General features: G+C 39.6%; 1 pseudogene; it reads right to left on the bottom strand.

The window, feature by feature from the left end:
- LOC133825232 (uncharacterized) overlaps positions 1–19,421 on the bottom strand; it is a 125,330-nt pseudogene extending 105,909 nt beyond the window's left edge.
- Between the last annotated feature and the right edge of the window lie 4,993 nt (positions 19,422–24,414).

Here is a 24,414-nt window from a genome sequence, read left to right as displayed (position 1 = left end):
TGTGCCTGGGAGGTGGTTTTGGATGTTGTTGTCATGCCTGATGAGCGACGTCGTTGGTTGCAGGCATATTTGTTGAGATGCCTCGACAATCAACTAGACTCCGCGGCAGTAGGGCCGAGGATGACAATCAGGGTCAGGACCCTCCACCTGCCCCACAAAACTAGCAAGAGATGTTTGCTGAGATGGAAGCGAGACTGCAGCGAACAGAGGAAGAGTTGCGACAGATGAGGCAACAAGCCCCGCCTCAGGTTACTAGGCTGCCAGTGCAGCAAGTTGCAACGCCAGTGCCAGTGCAGTCTGCTATGGAGAATAAATGGGAACCTTTGTATGAAAGGTTCAGGAAGCAACATCCTCCCACCTTCGAGGGTGGATCAGACCCACTGCGGGCAGAGCAGTGGATGAATATGATTGCCATGATTTTGGATTTTATGAGAGTTCAGGGGAAATGAGAGGGTAGCCTGTACTAGCTACATGTTCAGAGAGGATGCCCTCATCTAGTGGGACGTGGTAGTTCAGAGAAGAGATGTATTAGTGATGACCTGGGAAGAGTTCAGGAACTTGTTTAATGAGAAGTACTATAGTGTGGCAGTACGAGCTACGAAGGTTGATGAGTTTATCAACCTGACTCATAATCGATCGACAGTGACAGAGTATGCTATTAAGTTTGATAGATTGGCGAAGTTTGCGTCAGAACTAGTGCCGACTGATGCGGCAAGGAGGGATAGATTCGTGCAGGGGTTGAATGTTATGATTGCCCACGATGTGAACATTACCTTGGATCCAGAGACTACTACTTACGATCAAGCCGTGGATAAGGCCCTTACTACTGAGAGGGCCGAAGATTAGATTTGGAAGGATAGCGCTGTTAGGCGCGATGCCAGGAGGGCAGTGCCTCCTTTAGTTGGACTCAGTCATGGTGGTGGTTCTAGTGAACAGAAGAGGAAGGCCCCAGATTCCTTTGTTCCTCCCAGCTCAGATAGAAGGGCACTGGGTGCTTCTACTGGCCGTCAGGGTGGCAGTGATAATTGGAAGAGTTTTCCTATGTGTCTGCGGTGCAGGCGTCAACACCAGGGTGAGTGCAGGATCAGGGCCTGCTTCGTTTGTGGGAGTGCCAACCATCTGGAGAGGGATTTCCCTCAAGTTAAGAAGGAGGAGCAGAAGCAGAGTGACAGTCTTGCTCCTGCCAGGGTATTCACTTTGACACGGACTGAGGCGGAGGCTAGCCCCTCAGTTGTGACAGGTTAGATCTCTAGCGCTGGTTCTTTGTATACTGCATTGTTTGATTCAGGGGCTACCCACTCATTTGTATCTGCTAGAGTGATAGATCAGCTTTGTAGACCTAGTGGTGTGTATGCTAGGGGATTCCAAACTTTGTTGCCAACAGGAGAATTGGTAGTCTCTAGGAAGTGGATTAGAGCATTACCAGTAGAGGTAGATGGTAGGGAGCTATCTGCTGATTTGATTGAGCTGGAGATGGATGACTTTGACATGATTCTAGGAATGGATTGGTTATCCAAGTATGGGGCAACGATTGACTACAAGTGCAGAATGGTGACTTTTGAACCAGAAGGGGAGGTAACCTCTGTGTTTGTGGGGTCAGCTAATGGACCGCGTGTACCAATGATTTCAGCCTTAAGAGCTAGGGACCTGATGCAGGAAGGTTGCATAGGATTCCTGGCAAGCGTTGTTGATACTTCTAGGGTGGTGTCGGTTGGACCGGGTGAGACTAGATTGGTGTGTGAGTTTCCGGATTTGTTTCCAGCGGATTAGCCGAGGTTGCCGCCGCAGCGGGAGATTGACTTTGTTATAGAATTGGTACCAGGAGCAGAGCCAGTATCTAGGACACCTTATAGAATGGCTCCGGTGGAGCTAAAAGAGCTGAAGATTCAGTTACAGGAGTTACTTGATTTGGGGTTCATCAGACCGAGTTTCTCGCCATGGGGTGCACCAGTGTTTTTCGTTAAGAAGAAGGATGGGTCCCTTAGGATGTGTATCGATTATAGGGAGCTGAACAAGTTAAGCATTAAGAACAGGTATCCACTACCTAGGATCGATGATTTGTTTGATCAGCTACAGGGAAGAACAGTGTTTTCCAAGATTGATCTCCGATCAGGTTACCATCAGTTAAGGATTAAAGAGGAGGACATACCAAAGATTGCTTTCTGAATGAGGTATGGACATTATGAATTCCTGGTTATGTCCTTTGGACTAACCAATGCCCCAGCAGTCTTCATGGATATGATGAATAGGGTTTTCAGGGATTATCTGGACAAGTTTGTGATCGTATTCATCGACGACATCTTAGTGTACTCCCAGTCAGAGGCAGAGCATGAGCAGCATCTGCGGTTGGTACTACAGCGGTTGAGGGAGCATAAGTTATATGCTAAGTTCAGTAAGTGTGAGTTCTGGTTGCCACAAGTTACATTTCTAGGCCATATTGTCAGTAAGGAGGGGATTCTGGTTGACCCAAGTAAGATTGAGGCGGTCAGAGATTGGCCTAGATCGAGCAGTGTTCCTGAAGTAAGAAGCTTCCTGGGTCTAGCAGGGTACTATCAGTGGTTTGTTGAGGGATTCTCCAAAATAGCTACGCCATTGACAGAACTGACAAAGAGGAAGACAAGGTATGCTTGGACGGATAGATGTGAAAACAGTTTTAAGGAACTGAAGCGGCGACTGAATACTGCGCCAGTGTTAAGCTTGCCGACAGAGAATGAAAAGTTTGTGGTCTATTGTGATGCGTATAGGCAGGTTTTGGGGTGCGTGTTGATGCAAGCTGGCAAGGTGATAGCCTATGCATCGAGATAGTTGAAGGAATATGAGTAGGGATATCCTACGCATGACCTGGAGTTGGCAGTGGTGGTGTTTGCACTTAAGATTTGGAGGCATTATCTCTATGGTGAGAAGTGTGAGATATACACCGACCATAAGAGCCTGAAGTATTTCTTTACACAGAAGGACTTGAATATGCGCCAGAGGCGGTGGCTGGAGTTGGTTAAGGATTATGATTATGATATCCTTTACCATCTTGGGAAGGCTAATGTAGTGGCTGATGCATTGAATCGGAAGGGCCCAGGTTAGTTGTTTAGCTCGAGACAGGTATCTGATAAGTTAGCTGAGGAGATGACCAGAGCAGGTATAGAGTTGGTGGTTGGTCAGTTGGCCAACATCACTCTTCAGTCTACACTCCTTGAGAGGATCAAGGAAGCGCAAGGAAAATATTCTTAGTTGAGAGGACATAGGGAGAGTGCCTTAGTCAAAGCGACAAAGGATTTTCCATGTCAGAGATGGGGTTACTGAAGTATAAGGGTCGAATCTGTGTTCCGATGGATTCTGGTATCCGGCGAGAGATCTTGGATGAATCACATGCCACTCCCTATTCTTTGCACCCGGGTTCGACGAAAATGTACTAGGACTTGCGAGCTCTGTATTGGTGGTCGGGCATGAAGAGGGATGTGGTGGATTATGTGGTTAAGTGCTTAACTTGTCAGCAGGTTAAGGCTGAGCACCAGAGGCCAGCGGGGTTGTTGCTGCCTTTGGGGATCCCAGAGTGGAAGTGGGAAGATATTACTATGGATTTTGTAGTTGGTTTACCGAGAACTGTGGGACAGCATGACTCAGTGTGGGTGATTGTAGATAGGTATACCAAGTCCGCCCACTTCTTGCCTGTAAAGACAACTTATACTGTGGAGCAGTATGCTGATTTGTATGTGAAGGAGATTGTTCGACTTCATGGGGCTCCAAGGTCGATAGTGTCGGACAGAGACCCCACCTTCACCTCCAAGTTTTGGGAGAGTCTGCAGAAGGCTATGGGCATGCAGTTATGGTTTAGTACCGCTTATCATCCTCAGACGGATGGGCAGTCTAAGAGGACGATTCAGATATTGGAGGATTTGATGTGAGCCTGTGTGCTTGACTTTGGGGGATCATGGAGTAAGTATCTCCCTTTGATCGAGTTCTCATACAACAACAGTTATCAGGCGACCATTGGTGTGGCTCCGTACGAGATGCTTTATGGAAGGAAGTGTAGATCACCTATTCATTGGGATGAGACAGGTGAGAGGAGGTATTTGGGTCCAGAGATGGTTCAGAGGACCAATGAGGCGGTTGAAAAGATTAGAGCGCGTATGCTCGCCTCCCAGAGTCGACAGAAAAGTTATTCAGACCTGAGACGCAGGAGCGTGGAGTTTCAGATTGGTGATCATGTGTTCCTTAGGGTTTCACCCATGAGGGGTGTGAGACGGTTTGGTGTTCGGGGCAAGTTGAGCCCTAGGTTTGTTGGCCCCTTCGAGATTCTGGAACGGGTTGGAGAGGTAGCTTATAGATTAGCGATGCCTCCAGTTTTATCAGGGGTTCATGATGTATTCCATGTATCCATGCTTCAGAAGTATATGTCAGATTCAATGCATGTTCTAAGTTTTGAGAATCTAGAGCTTGATCAGGATTTTTCCTATGAGGAGAAGCCGATTCAGATTCTTGACCAAAAAGATAAGGTCTTGAGGAACAAGACCATCGCCTTAGTGAAAGTGCTGTGGAGAAACATCAAGGTTGAGGAGGCGATGTGGGAACTTGAGTCAGAGATGAGGTAGCGGCACCCCGAGTTGTTGAGGTAATTTCGAGGACGAAATTTCTGTAAGGAGGGGATAGTTGTAACGACCCGAATATGCTAATCGGGCTTAGGGCCTTGATTAGTGTGCCTGGAGGGCAATAAATGATTTAATATTCTTATACATGGATTTATGTGAATATATGATTATGATGCATGTTTAATTGAGTTAAATGTGCATGTGGGCCCCGTCTGGATATTAGGGGCATAAGTGTGATAAATGTTATATATGTGATATGTCTGTGCAGCACGATCCGAGACAGTCCTGGGGAGCGGTTAGCCTGAAAGTCACAACGGGGTTGAGATTCGGACTCGGGGCGAGTCGAGGGGTAATTCGGGCATTAGATGAGTTATGGGGTTATCGGGACATGAAAATAAATATTTGGAGATATATTTGTGGATAGAATGTCTAGGCGGGAATATTGGGGAAATTTACCATTTTGCCCTCGGAGACGTTTTGGTACTTAACCCTTTAGACTTAAGTAAAGTAAAACAAAAAGGAGGATTTACTTAGAATCTTTGGGAAACCGACTTATACTTCTCCTTCTGAACTAAGGATAGCATCTCACCATCCCTATCTTTCTCTCCTTCATTTTCTAAGGCATATCAAAGGGAATTTTTGGTGTAAGCTAGCTTAAGCAAGGGATTGGGCTGAGGAAACTTAGGAGCTTAAAGCTTGAGGAATGAGGATCAACTATAGGGATTGAATTCAGCAAGGTAAGCTTAAATTATTGGTATTATGTTGAGAATTGTTGCTGGTTTGCTAGAGTATGCATGCTAGTTAAGCTTAATCTGTGTTTGGGTACTTTAGTTGGGTTTTGGAGCAGATTTTGATGGGGTTTTAATGTTGATATTGAGCTGGTATGTATGTGTTAATCATCTGGGTTTGTTAGATAAGTTTTAAGTGGGATAGCTCGAGGAAAATGCAAGGAAAGTGATGGAAATTCTGGGTTCGGTGGTGAGGGCCGCGACCCTACGAGGGGCGCACCTCGGCCCGTGTGCGCGCGCGGCCATGGGAGGCCAAGAGGTTCATGCACGCCGCGGCCCATGTGGGGGTCAGCGAGGTGCTAGCCTCTGTTTTGAGGCTAGCCACGGTGCCTGTGGGTGGGGTCGCGGCTCTTAGTGCCAAATTGTGTTTTTTAGGGTATTTAGGCTTGGGAACTCATTGGGTAAGGCTCGGGATGGATTTTATCACCCGGATTGATAGAATTCAAGGTCCCGGAGGTTAAGGTTATGGCTCGAAGTTATTTAATGGATTATAACTTGATGGATGAACGTTGTTAATGTGTTGTGACTAGGGTTTCAGAGAGGCTCAAGTTAGAGGACTGTGCTCAGGGTTTCGGTGCTCAGAAAGCTCAGAACTCAAGTAAGAAAACCCTTGTTCCCATTGAGCTTGTGTGCAGGGCTGAGCCCAATGTGTTTGAATAGAATTGGTATGCAGGGATGAGCCCATATATATTAGAACTGCGGGGCGTAGCCCTTTAGTTGAATATGCTAGAATTATGTATTTGCTTGCTATGATATGTATATTTTGATGTGAATGATCGGCTAGAGCCGGGAACGGTGTTGGGCACGTTGAGTGCATGGCCGAGAATGGCAAGGGGCCGGGAGCAGCGTTGAGCACGTGGAGTACGAGTTGCCAGGGCGAGTCCCTAAAAGGATACCTGGGATATCCTCACGGCGTGGTCCGCGAACCCAGGGCTTGGTAAACGCCTGGGACGGCTAGGCCGTTTGTGTTTAGCCCATTGGTGGCCTGTCTATACGCTTGATATATGTAATGCATATGTTTTCAGGTTGTGGGTTTTCTTGCTGGGCTTCGGCTCACAGATGCTCTGTGGTGCAGGTAAGGGTGAAGAAAAGGTCAAGTAACCATGAGTACAGCAGGCGTGAGGCGGCGTGTACATGTTTGGCCAGCCTGGCTGCCACCACCAGAGGATTTTGGAAGATGCTTGTAAATAAACTTAGATTTTGTCGTTTAGCCGACTTGGTTCTATTTTTATGTTGTAAATATTTCTAAACTGTATTTTGGGATCCCAAGTGTAAAACTTTTATGATTTTCTATGGAAATTATTATTTCTAAAGCTTTTTCTTTGTTAATGACTTAATTACACTGTTTGACCTAAAACCTCGGTTAGCGAGTTGAATGCACATTTTTAAATTCACTTAGTAACGGCTCTAAGGAATTAGGGCGTTACAATTTAACTATAAGTTGGGGGAGAGTGAGATAACACCACCACAAAAAAAATAAAATCTACACAAAATTTGGATTGACAGAGACTTAAAAAAGATTGAGAAAGAACTTGCAAACCCAAGTTGATCAATGGAGTTCTTCAATCTATAATGATACTTTAAAACCCTAGGCAAGACCACCACTTTCTTTGAGAAAATCCTACAAGCAAATCAAAACCACCAAACCAAGGCTTATACACGTTGAGAAACACTGTCCTAATACTCTATTTCCCAACCATCATTGATGCTTGAGGCATTTCTCTTGAGGAAATGAGGATTGAGATTGAACAAACCTTCAACTTTCTAAGTCAAGTACTTTCTTGGAGAGTTCTTGGAGAAAACTAGAGATTCTTGGAGCTAGAGAGAGAGAGAGAGAGAGGGTAGAGAGAGATTGGAGAGAGTGATCAAGTCTCCCAAATCACAATTTTTTACCCTTATATAGAGTAGGCAGTGTCTTTAAGTCCAACCAATAGGAATAGACTTATAAAACACGTAATTCGGAACATTTACGTAAGTCAACATTTTACAGCATGCAACGCATCGCCTGCAAGCAGGCGATGTGTCGCCTCTTGGGTGGTGATGTATCGCCACCCCCTCTGAATTTGGACACTTCCAAAGGTCCCAAAAATGTTCCAAATGCCACCAAACTTTTTGGGAACCCTTAGATACTTTTATATACCACTTTGGACCCAGAATTGCAATTTTATAAGTGCCTACAATTGAAACTCAAATTCACATCTTCACTATGTGAATTCTACTAAGTGTTTATACCTTGCTTGTTTTTTAACACTTTATCATTTGTATTTAACCAATCATAGCTTAAAGCTTGAACAAAGTATTCCATATGATAACACCGGTGATACCTCACACACCTCCACCACATATTTTGTTTTCCCACTTTCTCGCTTATCATTATCATGGCCATGTTCTCATCTCTCCATGGACTTTCCTGGGAGAAACTCCAAATCCCATGAGAGGCGACACCACCTCTAAGTCCACTTCTTACTGTTAGGAAAATATGTATTTGCCTCAATGGAAATAGTAAGATAATACAACTCTATGCAATAATATTACAAATAAATATTGATTGATTGAATAAGGTTACAACTCTGTAACTGAAAATACAAATAAACTAAAGAACAAGAAGAAGAGAAGAAGAATAGAATAGTGAAAAATACAACTCAAAGTAAAATATTACAAGTAAAGTAAAAGTGTTTGAAATAAAGACAAGAAGAGTACAACTCAAAACAAGAAATACAAATAAACAAAAGAGAAGAATATGAAGATGTAGAGAAATAGAATAGAAAGAAAGAACAAACAAACTAAATAGAAACAACTCTCACTCACACTACCAAAGTGAAGAGTGTTGGGGATCACCAACTTGAACAAGGTTTGAAACTTTTGTCCAAAAGCTTATTTCCCCCTAACTCAAACACTAAGGGATCTCTCACAGATTATAGGAACTGCTTTCTAGAATTATCAAGCCTCAAGGTGTTTCTAGCCAAGTACTCTAATGGATAGAAATGTTGTGTCTTTCAAGTGAGATATAGGCTCCTATTTATAGAGTCTAGAGACACCCTTTGAATTTCAAATTCTACCAACCCCCATGGTTGTTACCAATGTTAAATTGGATTAATATGGAATTAAAAATGAGATTTGGGAGTTATTTGAGTTTTTTGAGCTGTTCAACAAATATTGAAAAAACTGAAGAAAAAAAATGGTCAGTTTTGGCCTGTGGCCGTGGCCACTACTCTCTGTCCCACAGGCCGCGACCACTGACCATTTTCAGCACTTAAAAATATGTTGTTTTTCCAAACGGTTCCAAACCCTCCCAAATGATTTTGTAACCCCCAAAACACATTATTGGGGTTAAAATCATATCTCTAACAGCCATTTCACATGTGGCTTTATGAAATTCATCTCAATATTGTGTAACACAAAATTTACACAATAAAGGGTAATATTTGGAAGTTACAAATTTGTAACACCAAATATGTTACATTATTTGGATATATCTCATATATCTAAATATTGTAACTCTCTATTATATGTTACAATATGTGACACTCTTTGTCACATTTATTTAATCTAAAACATTATATTATAATATAATATAATATTACATTATATTATAAAATAATATAACACTTACAGCATCTTTTCTACCTTTATAAAAGCTTGTTACACTTAGCTGAACTTCATTAAAAGCCCTAGGCTTAACCCTAACTATGTAGCAACCAACACTAACCATCTCGAATGGAATTCATCATAAATTTTAGTGTTGAAACTATTCACTTATCAATGACTTGTTCTTACCCGTTGAACTCTTTCCCCTGATTTGTACAAGTTGAGAGTTGGGTTTCCATCATTGGTGAATCTATTCTTCCAGGAGTTTCATTCCTATCCCTTTTGAAGTAGAACTTACTAACCTTCTCACAAGAGGTTTTGTAAATGGATCTACTAAGTTCTCACTTGTTTTAACATATAAGATCGATATGATTCCACCTTGAATCAATTGTCTCACATATTCATGTCTTAGACTAATGTGTCTAGACTTTCCATTATACATTGTAACGCCCTATATAACCAAGGCCGCTACAATGTGTGTTTAAAAATAGTACAAGACTTGTTAATCAAGTCATTTGAACATAAATGTGTTTCTAAAGTCAACTGATCGGTTAGGGTTAAAATATTTTGATCATAAAATGGTTGACTTTCATTTAAACAAGAGTTTGATACATGGGATCCCAAAAATAATATTTATATGGTGGTTACAACCCTCAAAATAAGTACAACAGTAGCCAGCCTAAATGGAAAAATACAATTTTTGGCTCTAGTCCCTGTAAATCCCTCGGCTTTGGCGGTCGATCAGCTGCCAATGTACACGCCACCACCAAAGCTCTCCAACTCATGGCTAGTCCAGATTTCCTTTGCCTTTACCTGCACCACGTAGCACCCATGAACCAAGGCTCAGCAAGAAAATCATATTCTACAAGCATAGATAACAAAAACATGTATATAGTAAACTTTAGATCAATTAGTTCTTTTAACAGCAAAATACAAGTGCTAAACTAGGCAACAATAATAGTTTAATCCAAACATATAGATCAATCTTAATACAGATAATTAGGTGTCGGCCCCCTTAGGCCGAGCCCTTTGGTTATTTAGCTGATCCCAGCTCGCTTAGGTCGAGTTGTGTTTAGTACGCTCAACATCAGCCTCTTAAGTCGTACTTTCACATCACACATAACAGATCTATAGGTTACAGAACACATATGTTCATTACAGGGAATCTCAGTCCCATTCACGACATGGGTGCAGTTTTCTTACCTCGATTCCTTAGCAGAGGATGTGGAGCGGTCCCAAGCACGATCCTTAATCCCGAGCCTTAACAGTAACCCTAGTCATAAGCGACAATGGATAACTGTGGATGCCAAAAATCCACCAAGAAAAAAATCCCCAGCAAATGGTTAAAATACGCACTTAGTCACATTATCAGGCTCAGACCTGTAAGTCTTGTGAAACCGGGAGATTATCCCAAGGGAAGCATCACCTTGTGGGCTGTGAAGTATGGCCTTGTTAGGCTAGGAGGCCAAGCTACGGGTCGCAAGGGGCCAGGCGCATCAAGGGCCTCGCACCATGCACCCCCCGACCACGCACAAGGGTCTCACTATGCGAGGCTGCCCTTCCCCCGCATGCGAGGCTACCCTTCCCCCGCATGCGCCTGCCAAGGCCACAAGGGTCTCACTATGCGAGGCTACCCTTCCCCCGCATGCGAGGCTACCCTTCCCCCGCATGCGCCTGCCAAGGCCACAAGGGTCCCACTATGCGAGGCTGCCCTTCCCCCGCATGCGCCTGCCAAGGCCACAAGGGTCCCACTATGCGAGGCTGCCCTTCCCCCGCATGCGAGGCTACCCTTCCCCCGCATGCGCCTGCCAAGGCCACAAGGGTCTCACTATGCGAGGCTACCCTTCCCCCGTATGCGAGGCTACCCTTCTCCCGCATGCGCCTACCAAGGCCACAAGGGTCCCACTATGCGAGGCTGCCCTTCCCCCGCATGCGAGGCTGCCCTTCCCCCGCATGCGAGGCTACCCTTCCCCCGCATGCGCCTGCCAAGGCCACAAGGGTCTCACTATGCGAGGCTGCCCTTCCCCCGCATGCGCCTGCCAAGGCCACAAGGGTCCCACTATGCGAGGCTGCCCTCACCCGCGCCCCTCGCGACCCAGATGCGCGCCAATGCCTCGCACAGCAAGACACACCTCACCACGCTCATGTGCATCTCGCGAGGTATGACCACACTAAGGAGCCTCGTACCACCATCGTCTTGTGGCCCTCATGCAACCCCATCACGCCTTGTGAGACCCATGTCCGAGCCTCGTGAATGCCCGGGTCATACATGGGTACTCACTTAGGCACCAAGGGTCTTGCCTTGTGAGACCCATCCCCATTCCTCGTGAATGCCCAAGTCATGCCTGGATACTCGCTTAGGCACCAAGGATCTTGCCTTGTGAGACCCATCCCCAAGCCTCGTACATGCCTATTTCCAGGCCTCCTACTTGGAGGTAAGGACGGGATAAAAGAAGTATGGATCGACACTTACTAAAATATAAATAAACCTAGAGAAGATATTTAGGTAAAGGGGACCACTAGGGATGAGATAAATGTACGAGCACGGGATGTACAACCCTGAAAAAGGGCAAAGGCATGACTCTGACATCTGTGTCCTACAAGTAGTGGAGGTACGGATTTGTACAGAGAGTGGAAGCACTACATGCATACCTCTGACTATGTACCAGGCCGACACCATAACCTTCTGCTCCACCACGACCTGTGCCACTACCCTGACAATGTACCTCTGTACAATCTTGTCCCCTGGGACCACAATGTATGGGGAGCCATTAAAGCTCCAGTATAAATAGGTCATCAACCCTCTAGAAAGGGGGTTGGAAAATTGATTGTATGCTAAGGCTATTAAGTAATATACAATTTCGACTCCATTGCGGTTCTACACATTTACTCTTTCAAGTTTTCTCCATCTTCTTCTGAGATACCTTTGGCAATATAGTCTTAGTTTTCTAACCTTATATCGTTGACGAGATTTCACCGTCAACAATAACTATCAAAATCTAATCCAATTAAATGCTTTGGAACCAAATACTAGCCTCTAGGACCTCGAATTCTACTAAACTGAATAGTAGAATTATCCTCGAGCGCTTAGGTTTAAGTCCCCGAGCCTCCCCAAGCCTCAAACTAAACTTGGCTATGGCTGCCTAGACGGGTCGCAACCTGGCCCTAAGGGTCACGGCACACCCCAAGTCAGAGGCACCAACCTCTTGTCCCAGGGGGAGGCAGGCCGCGACTTGTCCTCTAGGGCTGCAGCACACCCACAAGTCAGCAAGCCCCCAGGGCCTTTTGGGTCACACGGGTTGTGGCACCCATGAACTGGGTCGCGGCGCGCCCCCGTGAACCCAGAAATCCCTGTGTTTTCTACATTTTTCCCCAACTCACAGCCTTAGAATTCAACCCTAAATATGTACCCAAGCCAAAACTAGGTTCTAAATTCCCAATTTCACCTCATAAATAACACAAAAATATCCTAAAGCACTAGTTCAATCCTCCCTAAATGCCAAATTCAGAACCCCCCTCAAGTAACTCTCAACATGATCAAAACTAACCAGAAATTCAACAACCTAGAACCTGAAATCTTACCTCAATTAGTAGCTTTAATCCTCAACAATTTCTTGGTTGTTCCTAGCTTAATTTCCCCAGACTTCCCTGCTAAATCCCCAGGCTTTTCCTTCAAAAATCTCCTTCAGTTTCGATGCACTCCAAAGGGGAGAGAGAAAATGTGAGAGCAAGAGAGAGGGAGAGTGTTTGAGAAACTTATAATACTTCTGGTTATTTCCTAGAGTCATCTGAGTATATATTTTAACCAAAAGACCAAAATAGCCCTCATATTAACTCAGTCTCCTTTATTGCCCATAAGGGCAAAATGATCATTTGCCCCATTTCCCGCTAATTCCTCGAGTCATCCTACAAATTCCTAAACAATCCCAACATACCCAAATAATTACCAAATACTTACCTGTTACTTGTTAAATCCCCAAATATTCTCTAAGTTCCCAGAATATCCCTAGGCTCACCCTGAGCTATGTATTAAACCCCGTTGTGACTATTCCGCTAATCCTCTATCTAGGATCGCCTCGAGCTGAAAACTGCAAATATACCCACATAATAATGTGGTCTCAACCATTTAACACGTATAATCACATTTATGCCCTTAACAGGCCAAAATTACAAATACGCCCTTATAAACAAGAACGGGCCCACATGCATATTTAATACTCATAAACATGCATATAAATATATTCATATTATCATATAAATCATGCATGCCACATAGTCACGCATTTAATCAATTAATCACACATATATCCAATTATGCCCTCCCGACACACTAATTAAAGCACTAAACCCTATTAGCATTTTTGGGACGTTACATACACACTATTATATGCTCTATCAAGTGCGGATTGGCTATCACAATGTATTGAAATTTTTGATACAATATCCGTGGTTAAAGGAATATCCATCAAGAGATTCCTAAGCCACTCGGCTTCTTTGTCGGTTGCCGCTAAAGCTATGAACTATGCTTCCATGGTTGAGTGTGATATACACATTTGCTTCTTAGAGCCCCATGAGATTGTACCTCCTCCAAGAGTAAACACCCAACCGGTGGTGGAGAGATTATCTCCAATTCCCGATATCCAATTAGCATCGGAATATCCTTCAAGTATCTTTGGAAACTTTGTATTGTGAAGTCTACACTCTTTAGTACCCTTAAGATAACCAAGTATTCTCTCAATAGCTTTCCAATGTTTGATACTCAGATTGCTAGTAAACCTATTGATAGGATAGATTTTTAATACTTTTTAGTCTTAGTTTTATTTAGTTTTATTATTATTTTATATATTTAGTTCTTTTTATGTGTGGTTGTTGTATTTTTCAGGTTGCCATTTGTTAAATGGATATTTGAGAAATATTTCAAAATTTATTTGAAATATTATCTTCAATCAAGATAAAACAATAAAAATATATATATTTTAATTGATTGGAGAAGTAAAGGAGAATTCAAACTTAAATTGCTAGAAAAATCTGAGATATTTTGAATTAGAGACAATTTTGGTATTTTGACCATATCTCCTGACTCGCTTATCCGATTTACATTTTCTTGGTGCATTGTAAAGCTTATTCAAAGACCTACAAAAGCTTGTTTCACAAGAAAAGTCAAATTCGGACGTTTACATAGTAATATTTGACCTAAAAGAGTTACAGATTTGAAATTCAATTAAAATATTTTGGAGCATTATCAAGTAACAAATGGAAACATCTAGAAAACTATTTTCACAACCTTATCACTATAAAAAGAATGCTTTAGACTATTTTAGATCTCTCTCTCTTTCTTCTTGACCAATCTCTATTTCCTCTCTTCTTCTCTTACTTCTTTTTCTATTCTTTTCCATGAACTAATTTTCTTATCTAGGGTTTAATGTAGTCACTTGGATTTCTATTTAATGTTATTATAATTTTCTATTGATTCTTCTTCTTTATTCTAATCTATATAATGTTTGCTTAATGCTAGTAAATATCTAATCAATATTTGCTTGATTTATGATTTTGATTCAAAATTCGAAAGATGAGAATTGAATATTCTATCATTATATAGACATAGGTTGCATATTGGACGAAAGTACCTATATGACTTGTGTAGTAATTAGGTTCCATGCTTAATGCCTGCTATATGTTTAAGTTTATCACAGAGATATAGAAAACCTGCATATAGGATGAGATCTTATATCTTGAAAAAGAATAGGAATCGATTTATGTTAACCTGCTATTAGAATAGAAGGAAAGAAATTTAGAATTGATTAATAAAATTAGTAGAATGAAAAGTTGATGAAATTAATACCCTAGGTCTTTTTAATAGTGATTTTCATCATTAGTTAATTTTGTTCATAGTTATTTATAATTTTTAAAATTAAATTCATTCATCTAAATTTTGGTTGCCAAATAGAAATTTAAAAGAACAATTATGGGTAATTGGAAAATAGTCTTCATGGGAACGATACTCTATTTATCATATATATTACTTTAATCGATTATGTGCACTTGTGTATATATATTTTTGCGATCACCTACTAAGTTTACTAACCGCATATGCAATATCCGCTCTTGTACAATGAGGGGTGTACATTAGGCTACCTATTGCACTTGCATATTCCAATTGAGCCACCGCTCTTCCTTCATTCTTTTTAAACTTCATGTTTGAGTCAAATGGTGTATGTGACTCTTTGATTTTGAGATGACTGAATTTGTCGAGCCCTTTCTCAACATAGTGGGTTTGACTCAACACAAAACCCCCCACTATTTCTTCTAACTTTGATACCTAGAATGGTATCCACCTCTCCAATGTCTTTCATTTTAAAGTTAGAAGATAGAAATCTCTTCGTTTTCCATTATTCATTTTATGTCATTACTCAAAATCAACATATCATCTACATATAAGCATACAAGTATGACAAAGTCACCACAATTCTTAGAGTATAAGCACTTGTATGCATTGTCTAAATCCATTAGAAACAATGACTTTATCAAACTTCTCATGCCATTATTTTGGAGCTTGTTTCAAATCATATAATGATTTGACAAGTCTACACACTTTATATTCATTTCCTTGAAGAACAAAACCTTTTGGTTGTTCCATATAGACCTCTTCCTTGAGATCCCCATTTAGGAATGTCGTTTTGACATCCATTTGGTGAACATAAAGGTTGTATATAGACGATAAGGCAAACAACAATCTTATAGAAGTAGTTCTTGCTACTAGTGCATATGTGTCAAAGTAATCTATTCCTGCTCTTTGTTTGAAACCTTTGTCTACTAGCCTAGCCTTGAAGGTTTGTATGGTGCCATCAGTATGGTATTTCTTTCTAAATACCCATTTGCACCCAATTGGTTTGGAACCCTTTGGAAGGTAAAAAAATTCATAAGTGTGGTTTGACATAATTGAATACATTTCATCATTAATTGTCTCATTCCAAAAAATGGAGTCCCTTGAGGACATTGCTTCCTTGAAGGTTTAGGGATCATCTTCTATTTGAAGTACTATTGGATGTTTCAAAGTAACTTCCTCATTATCACCCTCAACAAGGTATAGTGTCTCTATTGGAGAACACTTCTCAATTGATCCCAAATCTTTGAGCCTTTGGCTCCTTCTAGGCAATTGAGGTTGCTCACCAACTATTCTAGGAGTCCCCTCTTGAGGATCTCTAGTTTGAGTTGGTTCTAACTTGTTGTCATCGCATGACATGTTCTCAAAGAACTCAACCTCTCTAGATTCAATTATTACATTAGACTCCAAGTCTAATAATCTATAAGCTTTGCTATTTTGGGCATAACCCACAAATGCACATCTTATAGCTCTTGGACCCAACTTGGTCCTTTTTGGATCGGTGCTCTTGCAATAAGCAAGACACTCTCACACTTTAAGATAACCAATGTTTGGTTTCTTTCCTTTCCATAACTCATATAGAGATATATTATTTTTCTTCATGGGAATACGATTCAAAATATGACAAGTGGATAGCAAGGCTTCGCCCCACAAACTAAACTCAATTTAGAATGTAATAGCATAGCATTAATCATCTCAATAAATGTTCTATTCTTTCTTTCCGCTATAAAATTTTGTTGTGGAGTATAAGGGGATGTACATTCATGAATTATTCCATGTTCTTCACAAAACAAGTTAAATTCATTTGAAAAATATTCACCACCCCTATCACTTCTAAGTATTTTAATTTTCCTTTCAAGTTGATTTTCAACTTCCACTTTATACACTTTAAACACATCAAATGCTTCATCTTTATTTTTAAGAAAATATACATATGTGAACCTAGATCAATCATCAATAAAAGTAATAAAATATCTACTTCCTCCTCTAATCAACATTCCATTAATTTCACATAAATCACTATGTATCAAATCTAACAAGTTAGAGTTTCTTTCAACACTAGGAAAATGTTTCTTTACAATTTTAGATTTAACACATAATTCACATTTTTCATGCTCAACATTATCACAATCAATTAATCAACATTTGACAGCCCTTTTAATTGTGCAAAATCCTATATGTGCAAGTCTAACACGCCACAAAGTAATAGAATTTGAGTCAAGCATATTGTAGCACCCACCTTATTTTGATATATTATAGCCAATAATCACATGATTGCATTGCATTACATATCATACAGTATGTATAATTTGAGCATATGCATATTCTTATAAGTGTTTTCATGTATAAGTATAAAAGTTGTGTATATGATGTCTATGTGTATGTTCAACATTATTAACTTTTTGGCATTTGAGTTGTCTTTTATGGGTGTTTGATGTTCTCAAGATATAAGAATGGATGAAATATATAGACAAGGCATGAAATCAAGTGAGAAAAGTGAGATATATAAGGAAAAATATGTTAAGTGGTGAAAAATAGTACAATGTCGATTACTAGTATTTCGGTGTAAAATTGAGTATTAGTGGATTTACCAAATATAATTGAGGTATGATTAAGGTCTCATTGATGAGATAAAAATGGTTTTAGAACCATTAGATCAAGTCTTGATTGGAGGTATACATAATCAGTAGTACTGACGCAAAGTCAAAACGAGCTTAGCATAAGTGCGCTACGCTCAATCGGGTAAGCATAACTATTGGATATGAACTCATATGGACCTAAGGTTTTGTGTGAGTGTTTCACACATAAGTATAATGGGCCTAGCAGATGATTAAGTCGAAATTATTGAAGTGATAAGATTTTCATTAGTAAAAAAGTGTAATGATAAGGTGAAAGGTGTCAAATTTTGATACAATAAGGCCAAATCATTGAAAATAAAGGATTGTCATCAATCTTATCACTTTCCACGACCAAAGACTCTTAAAAACAGAGAGAAAATAAAACCAAAAACATTTTCTGGCTGGCTTGAAGAGATTCTAAGGAGATCCAAGTTAAATCAAAGCCAAAGAAGTGGATTAAGCTTAGTTTTGGCCTTTTTATGGGAAGTTCTTGTACTTGGAAGTTAAACACAAATTTTGAATTTTTTTGAGAGCTTATCTATGGTGTTTTATTTTTTTTAAGATATTTCTTAGTGGTTTCCAAGTGGTTTGAGGCTTAGAAAAGATAGAAGAGATTGTTTTTGCCGAAAAGTTGCTCGGTAAGTGAATTTTTGTGTTTTATGAGGTTTTTGTGGTTCTTGGAGTACAAACTGATTTTTGGTTATTTAATTAAGTTTATAAGAGGGTAGATATAATTATAAATATTTGAATAGATGTGGAGACTCATTTACTTTGGATGATGATCTTGGAAATTAGAATTTTATCAAAATCGGTATATGATAACTTTGTGATGAATTTTGTTGGTATTTGGGATATATGGTTATGGCAAGTTATTTGATGTTGATTACAGATTGATTTTGATATTTGGGGATAGCTAAAATTAAGGGGAAGCTCTGTCAAAATTTCTCCAAGTGCCTAAGATAAACCTAATGCTCGATCTAAGTGGTTCAAGGCAATTTAGGCATGATTTGGATATGATGTTTTATGGATATTTTTAAGTGTGTATGTTTATCAGTGTGTATGTTTGTAATAAAATGTGAAGTTATGTTTTGAAAACAAATTGGGTTATTTAATACTTATGTATAATATGTTTGAGACACACTTTATGTTTAATGTAAATAATGTGAAATAAGTTTTCAAAAAAACAAATCCACATTTCTGCTGAAAGTAATTATGATATAGTTTTAAAACGTAACACCTCAGATATGGTTTTAACTAAAATTAGTGAGGGTGTTACACATATAACAAGAAGAAGAAACTTTATTGTTCACATGGTCAATAGAGGTACAAAATTTGAACATGCCATCACAAGCATATCCCTTTCCAACAAAAATATTATCTTTAGATAAAATAAGCTTGCTGGAATCTATCACAACCTTGATTCCCAGTTTGCCAAGTAAATTTCCACTCACAATAATTCTACTTATTTTCGGTACATACAAAACATTTGTGAGTAGAACCTTTTTGCCGGATGTGAAGAACAAGTCAATAGTTCCCTTCCCTTCAACCTTGGACCTTTTCTCATTGCCCATCTGGATTTCATGACATTCCTTTTAAGATTCAGAGGTCTTGAATAGAGATCTATCATAGGTTACATGAATGGCGACACAAGTATCATACCACCACCCACTCACATTTCCATGTATGGCATTAACCTCACTTAGTGTTGCCACTATTTCCTCTTGGGCTAAGTTGACTTTTGCCTCATTGTTATGGCTCCTCTTGAACCTACAATCTCTAGCAAAGTGGTCATTCTCGCCACACACAAAGCAAGGTCCCTTGGAAATTATCCCTCATTCTTCTTGGGCCCCAAGGGATTTTGGCTCTTGCCTTTGTTCTTGCCATTTCCTTTGACTTTGTTAGGAGGATCTGCCACAACATTGGCCTTAGAAGTCTCTCCCTTGGACTTCTCATCATTCATATCTCTAGAACAAGATTCTTCCTCAATTCTCAAGTGTTTGAGAATTTCCTCCAAAGAAATCTCTTCATTTCTATGGAGCATATTTTTCCTATAGCCTCTCCATGAAGGAGATAACTTGGCTATAATGGCACCCACAAGAAATTGTTCCGGTAATACAATTTTAAGTGTAGACAATTTATTCACAATAATTTGCAGCTCATGAATTTGAGGGAGAAGGGGTTTATCATCATAAAAATTAAATTCCATATATTGAGTAATAAGGAATTTCTTTGTAGCTTCCTCTTCCGCTTTGTACTTCTTTTCCAAGGCCTCCCGAATCTCCTTGGCGGTCTTGGTGTTGGTGTAGAGATCGTAGAGCCTATCCGATTGAGCATTGAGGATGTGACCCCTACAAATCAATTCATCTTCTTTGCGCTTCTTCCTTTCTTTGACAAGTTATTGAGTATCATCTTCCTTAGGCTCTTCCAAGGCTTTTAGGTCTTTGTCCAAGACATAGAAAACCTTCAAAGTGGTGCGCAAGAATATAATTTTTTCTTGCCAACGAACAAAGTTAGTCCCATCAAATCAATCTGATCTAACAAAGTCTTGTGTCATGAATCTCAAAGCCGAAAGAGAGTTAGATTCTTCCATGATATGCTATCTCAGATTATAGAGTATTAGAATGTTGGGGGAGAGTGAGATAATACCACCAAAAAAAATATAATCTAAACAAAATTTGGATTGACATGGACTTAAAAAAGATTGAGAAAGAACTTGCAAACCAAAGTAGATCAATGGAATTCTTCGATCTGTGATGAAACTTTAAAACCCTAGGCAAGACCACCACCTTCTTTGAGTAAATCCTTCAAGAAAATCAAAACCACCAAACCAAGGCTAATACACGTTGAGAAACACTGTCCTAATACTCTATTTCCCAACCATCATTGATGCTTGAGGCCTTTCTCTTGAGGAAATGAGGATTGAGATTGAACAAGCCTTCAACTTTCTAAGTAAAGCACTTTCTTGGAGAGTTCTTGGAGAAAACTAGAGATTCTTGGAGCGAGAGAGAGAGAGCGGGTAGAGAGAGATTGGAGAGAGTGATCAAGTCTCCCAAAACACAATTTTTGACCCTTATATGGAGTAGGCAGTGTCTTTAAGTTCAATCAATAGGAATAGACTTGTAAAACATGTAATTTAGAGCATTTACGTAATTCAATGTTTTACAGCAGGCGACACGTCGCCTGCTAGGGTTTCTGGAAACCCTAACCAACAGGCGATGTGTCGCCTCTTGGGTGGCGATGTATTGCCACCCCTCTAACTTTGGACACTTCCAAAGGTCCCAAAAATGCTCCAAATGCCACCAAAATTTTTGGGAACCCTTAGATAATTTTATGTATCACTTTGGACCCAAAATTGCATTTTATAAGTGCCTACAATTGAAAATCAAATTCACATCTTTACTGTGTGAATTCTACTAAGTGTTTATACCTTGCTTGTTTTTTAACACTTTATCATTTGTATTTAACCAATCATAACACTATATAGTTTTTATTTTGAAATACTATAGGTTAAAATAAATATTAGTCATGTTTGGATTAATATAAAGAGAGATTAATAATTATCTTATTTAGAATAAGATATTTATTTAAAACTAATATGTTAAGATAAAGTTAATTTTGAATTAACTGATATTTATTTTAAGATAAATATATTGTCTTAAATATTAATTAAATAAACAAATGAGAAAATTAGGAAAAACCCTAATGTGACTCACGCAACTCATTGTATTGCACCGTGAGTGGCGCAACTGTGATATTTCCTATCCCTGAGATTTGAATTTTAAATTTCAAATAATTTGTTTATTTAATTATCCTTTTTTTAAATATGATTTAAATTAAAAAATTTAATAGTTTATAACTGATCAATTTTATTTTAAATAAAATGAAGATTAATTAAATTAATTAATTATGTTTATAAACCTGAAAAGAAGCATACTTTTCAAGAAAAAGAATAAGTGGTTTTCATAGACTTTTTTTTTTTTTTTTTTTTGGTGAATAAGAATCATTGTATTGCTCAAAAACAAGTCATGTACAATATAGATCTTCCCTACTTCTATAGTACTTACAATCCACAACTAACTTTACAAATTTTGGTACCATTCCATATCCTTATTTAATTTCTCTTTATACATTACAGAAAATCTCAGCTTTAGTTCTCTCCTAATGACTTCCATTGTATGATTAACATGCCACAACTTTGAGAACCATAGAACCTGATTCCTTACTCTCCAAATATGATACACTAAGGCTGATACAGCAGCTATATAGCAACTTCTCCTGAATTTAGTGATGTGTTTGGCTTTGGATATCCAACTCAGTAATGCAAAATAATCCCCTGTTTGAGCTCTGCAACCGATCCATTCTTTTAGTTTCACTAGACAGATTTTGCTGTAATCACATTGGAAAAATAAATGTGCTATCTCTTCATTATGCATTCCACATAGTAAGCATAGTTTATCCACTACCTGCTGACTGTGACTACTAAGAAAAATCCTGGTTTTCAACTTCTGATGTATCGTCAACCATAGGATGAACCTGTGTTTTGGTATAGTGCATCTCTCCCAAACAAATTTACTCCATTGAACCTTAGCTTGCTGATCATACAGCAATGTATACCTCGAATGTATTCCATACTTCACTGCTCTAAACACTGCTTCAGCCATTCTTGCTCGAAAAAGTTCTTTAATTTCCACTATTTTTTTCCAGTACCAGCTGCAACCTTGCTGAACTGAATATGTCCACCAATCCTTATCTTTCAGATAAATGCTATGTATCCATTTCACCCATAAGTTGTCCTTTTTAGTTGTAATTGCCCAGACATATTTCCCCAAGGCAGCTAAATTCCACTCTAGAACTTTCCTGAAACCTAACCCTCCTGCAGACTTTGGAGAGCAGATAGTAGCCCAAGCAACTGTACCAGGGCCGTGTGCTTCTGCAACTCCCTTCCATAAGAATGCCCTGCAAATTGCATCTATGTCCTTCAGTAATTTCTTTGGCAAGACCATGATTTGAGCCCAATAAGAGTGAATGGAAATTAAAACCGAATTTATCAAGATTGATCTGGCACTATATGACAAATTCCTGGAACTCCATTGTCTAATTCTGCCCACCATTTTGTCTAAGATGATCCCACACTCAACCTTAGAAATCCTTTTAGAACAAATAGGAATTCCCAAGTATCGAAAAGGTAATGTAGATCTTGAAAAACCTGAGGCAGCTAGTACTCTCTCAATTTCAGATTCCTTCATGCCGCTGCAATATATTGCAGACTTTGCCTCATTTGGAAAGAGTCCAGAAGTTTTTGAAAACAACTTGAGACCTCTAAGCATCAAAAGTATAGAATTAAAATCACCATGGCTGAACATCAAAATATCATCGGCAAAACAGAGATGGTTCAACCTCAAAGGAGCACACCGATCATGATACTTATAACTAGGGTGAGTACCAACCTTAAGCATGATCCTAGATAAGTATTCCATACCAAGTACAAAAAGTAAGGGGGACATTGGGTCTCCTTGCCTCAAACCTCGTTTAGCCTCAAAATGCCCATTTAATGAACCATTAATCATCAAGGAAAATCTGGCAGTACTCACACACATCATGATGAGTTGAATCAACTTCTTTGGAAATCGAAAACTAGTGAGCATTTCTTCAAGAAACTCCCATTCGATGGTGTCATATGCTTTCCTCAAGTCCAACTTAATCAAGCAACTTGATTTACTGTTTTTCCTCCCATAGTGCCGAACTAGGTCTTGACATATCATAATGTTGTATGCTATATACCTACCATGAACAAAACCCCCTTGGTTGTCTGCAATTAATTCAGGTAGCACCTTCCTTATCCTTGAACAAATCAACTTAGATGCAGCTTTGTATATGACATTACAGCAGGATATAGGTCTGAAATCACACACCGAATCTGGGCAGATATGTTTGGGAATAAGTGTGATAGCTGTGTTATTTATTTCTCTAAGAATTTTACCTGAAGTAAGGAAAGATAACACAGCAGTAGTGACCTCCGAACCCACCAATTCCCAATTATCCTGATAAAAAAAACTACCAAATCCATCTGGGCCTGGAGCTTTCAACCCTGGGATGGCAAATATTGTGTTCTTAACTTCCTGAGCTGAGAACTCCATTGTAAGCGCCTGAATGTTCCCTGCATTTAAGACTGGTCCCAACTTCATGATTGACCATGACACCTTCTTCCTGCATACCATTACTGTCCCTAACAGACCTTTATAATACTCCAAAAAAGCATTTGTTATATCTGTAGGAGAATCTACCCAATCCCCTGCCTCATTCTTGATGGATAAAATTCTATTCTGAAGTCTCCTTGCCTTAAGAGAAGCATGGAAGATATGAGTGTTTTCATCACCATTAATCATCCAAGAGGCTTTAGCTTTTTGTGCTAAAAAGCTCATGTACGCTTTATGGTAAGCCATATACTGTTCTCTATATATTCGCTCCTGAGAGATCAGTCGATCATTTAATGGTTCTTTTTGTAACTGCTCCTGAGTCTCCCTCAATACAGTTTCTGCCTTGAATTCCAACTGTTGAATATCAGAAAAACCTTCTCTATTGATGGTCTTGAGCACCTGCTTTAACCTTTTAAGCTTTGACACTAACTGGAACATTGGTGTGCCATCCACTGAAAGTTCCCAATTTGCCTTAAGTTTATCATCATAACAGGGTGCCTCTTTCCACATACGAAAATAACAAAATGGCTTCTTGTCCATCGGCAATTCCAGGGTGAAATGAACAAGAATTGGGCAATGATCAAAGATCCCTTCTGGCAGAAAAACAGCCTCTGAGTGAGGAAACTTATCAGTCCAATTGGAATTCACTAAGGCTCTATCAATCTTGGAATAAACCCTCTCATCAGCTCTCTGCTTATTATTCCAAGTATAGAAACATCCAGAGAACTTCAAATCTTCCAGATGACAAGCTGACAT

This window comes from Humulus lupulus, chromosome 3, assembly GCF_963169125.1.
Source record: "Humulus lupulus chromosome 3, drHumLupu1.1, whole genome shotgun sequence".
Classification (NCBI taxonomy): Eukaryota; Viridiplantae; Streptophyta; class Magnoliopsida; order Rosales; family Cannabaceae; genus Humulus; species Humulus lupulus.
The sequence above is the reverse complement of the archived record's forward strand: the minus strand, read 5'-3'. Positions and strand labels throughout refer to the sequence as shown.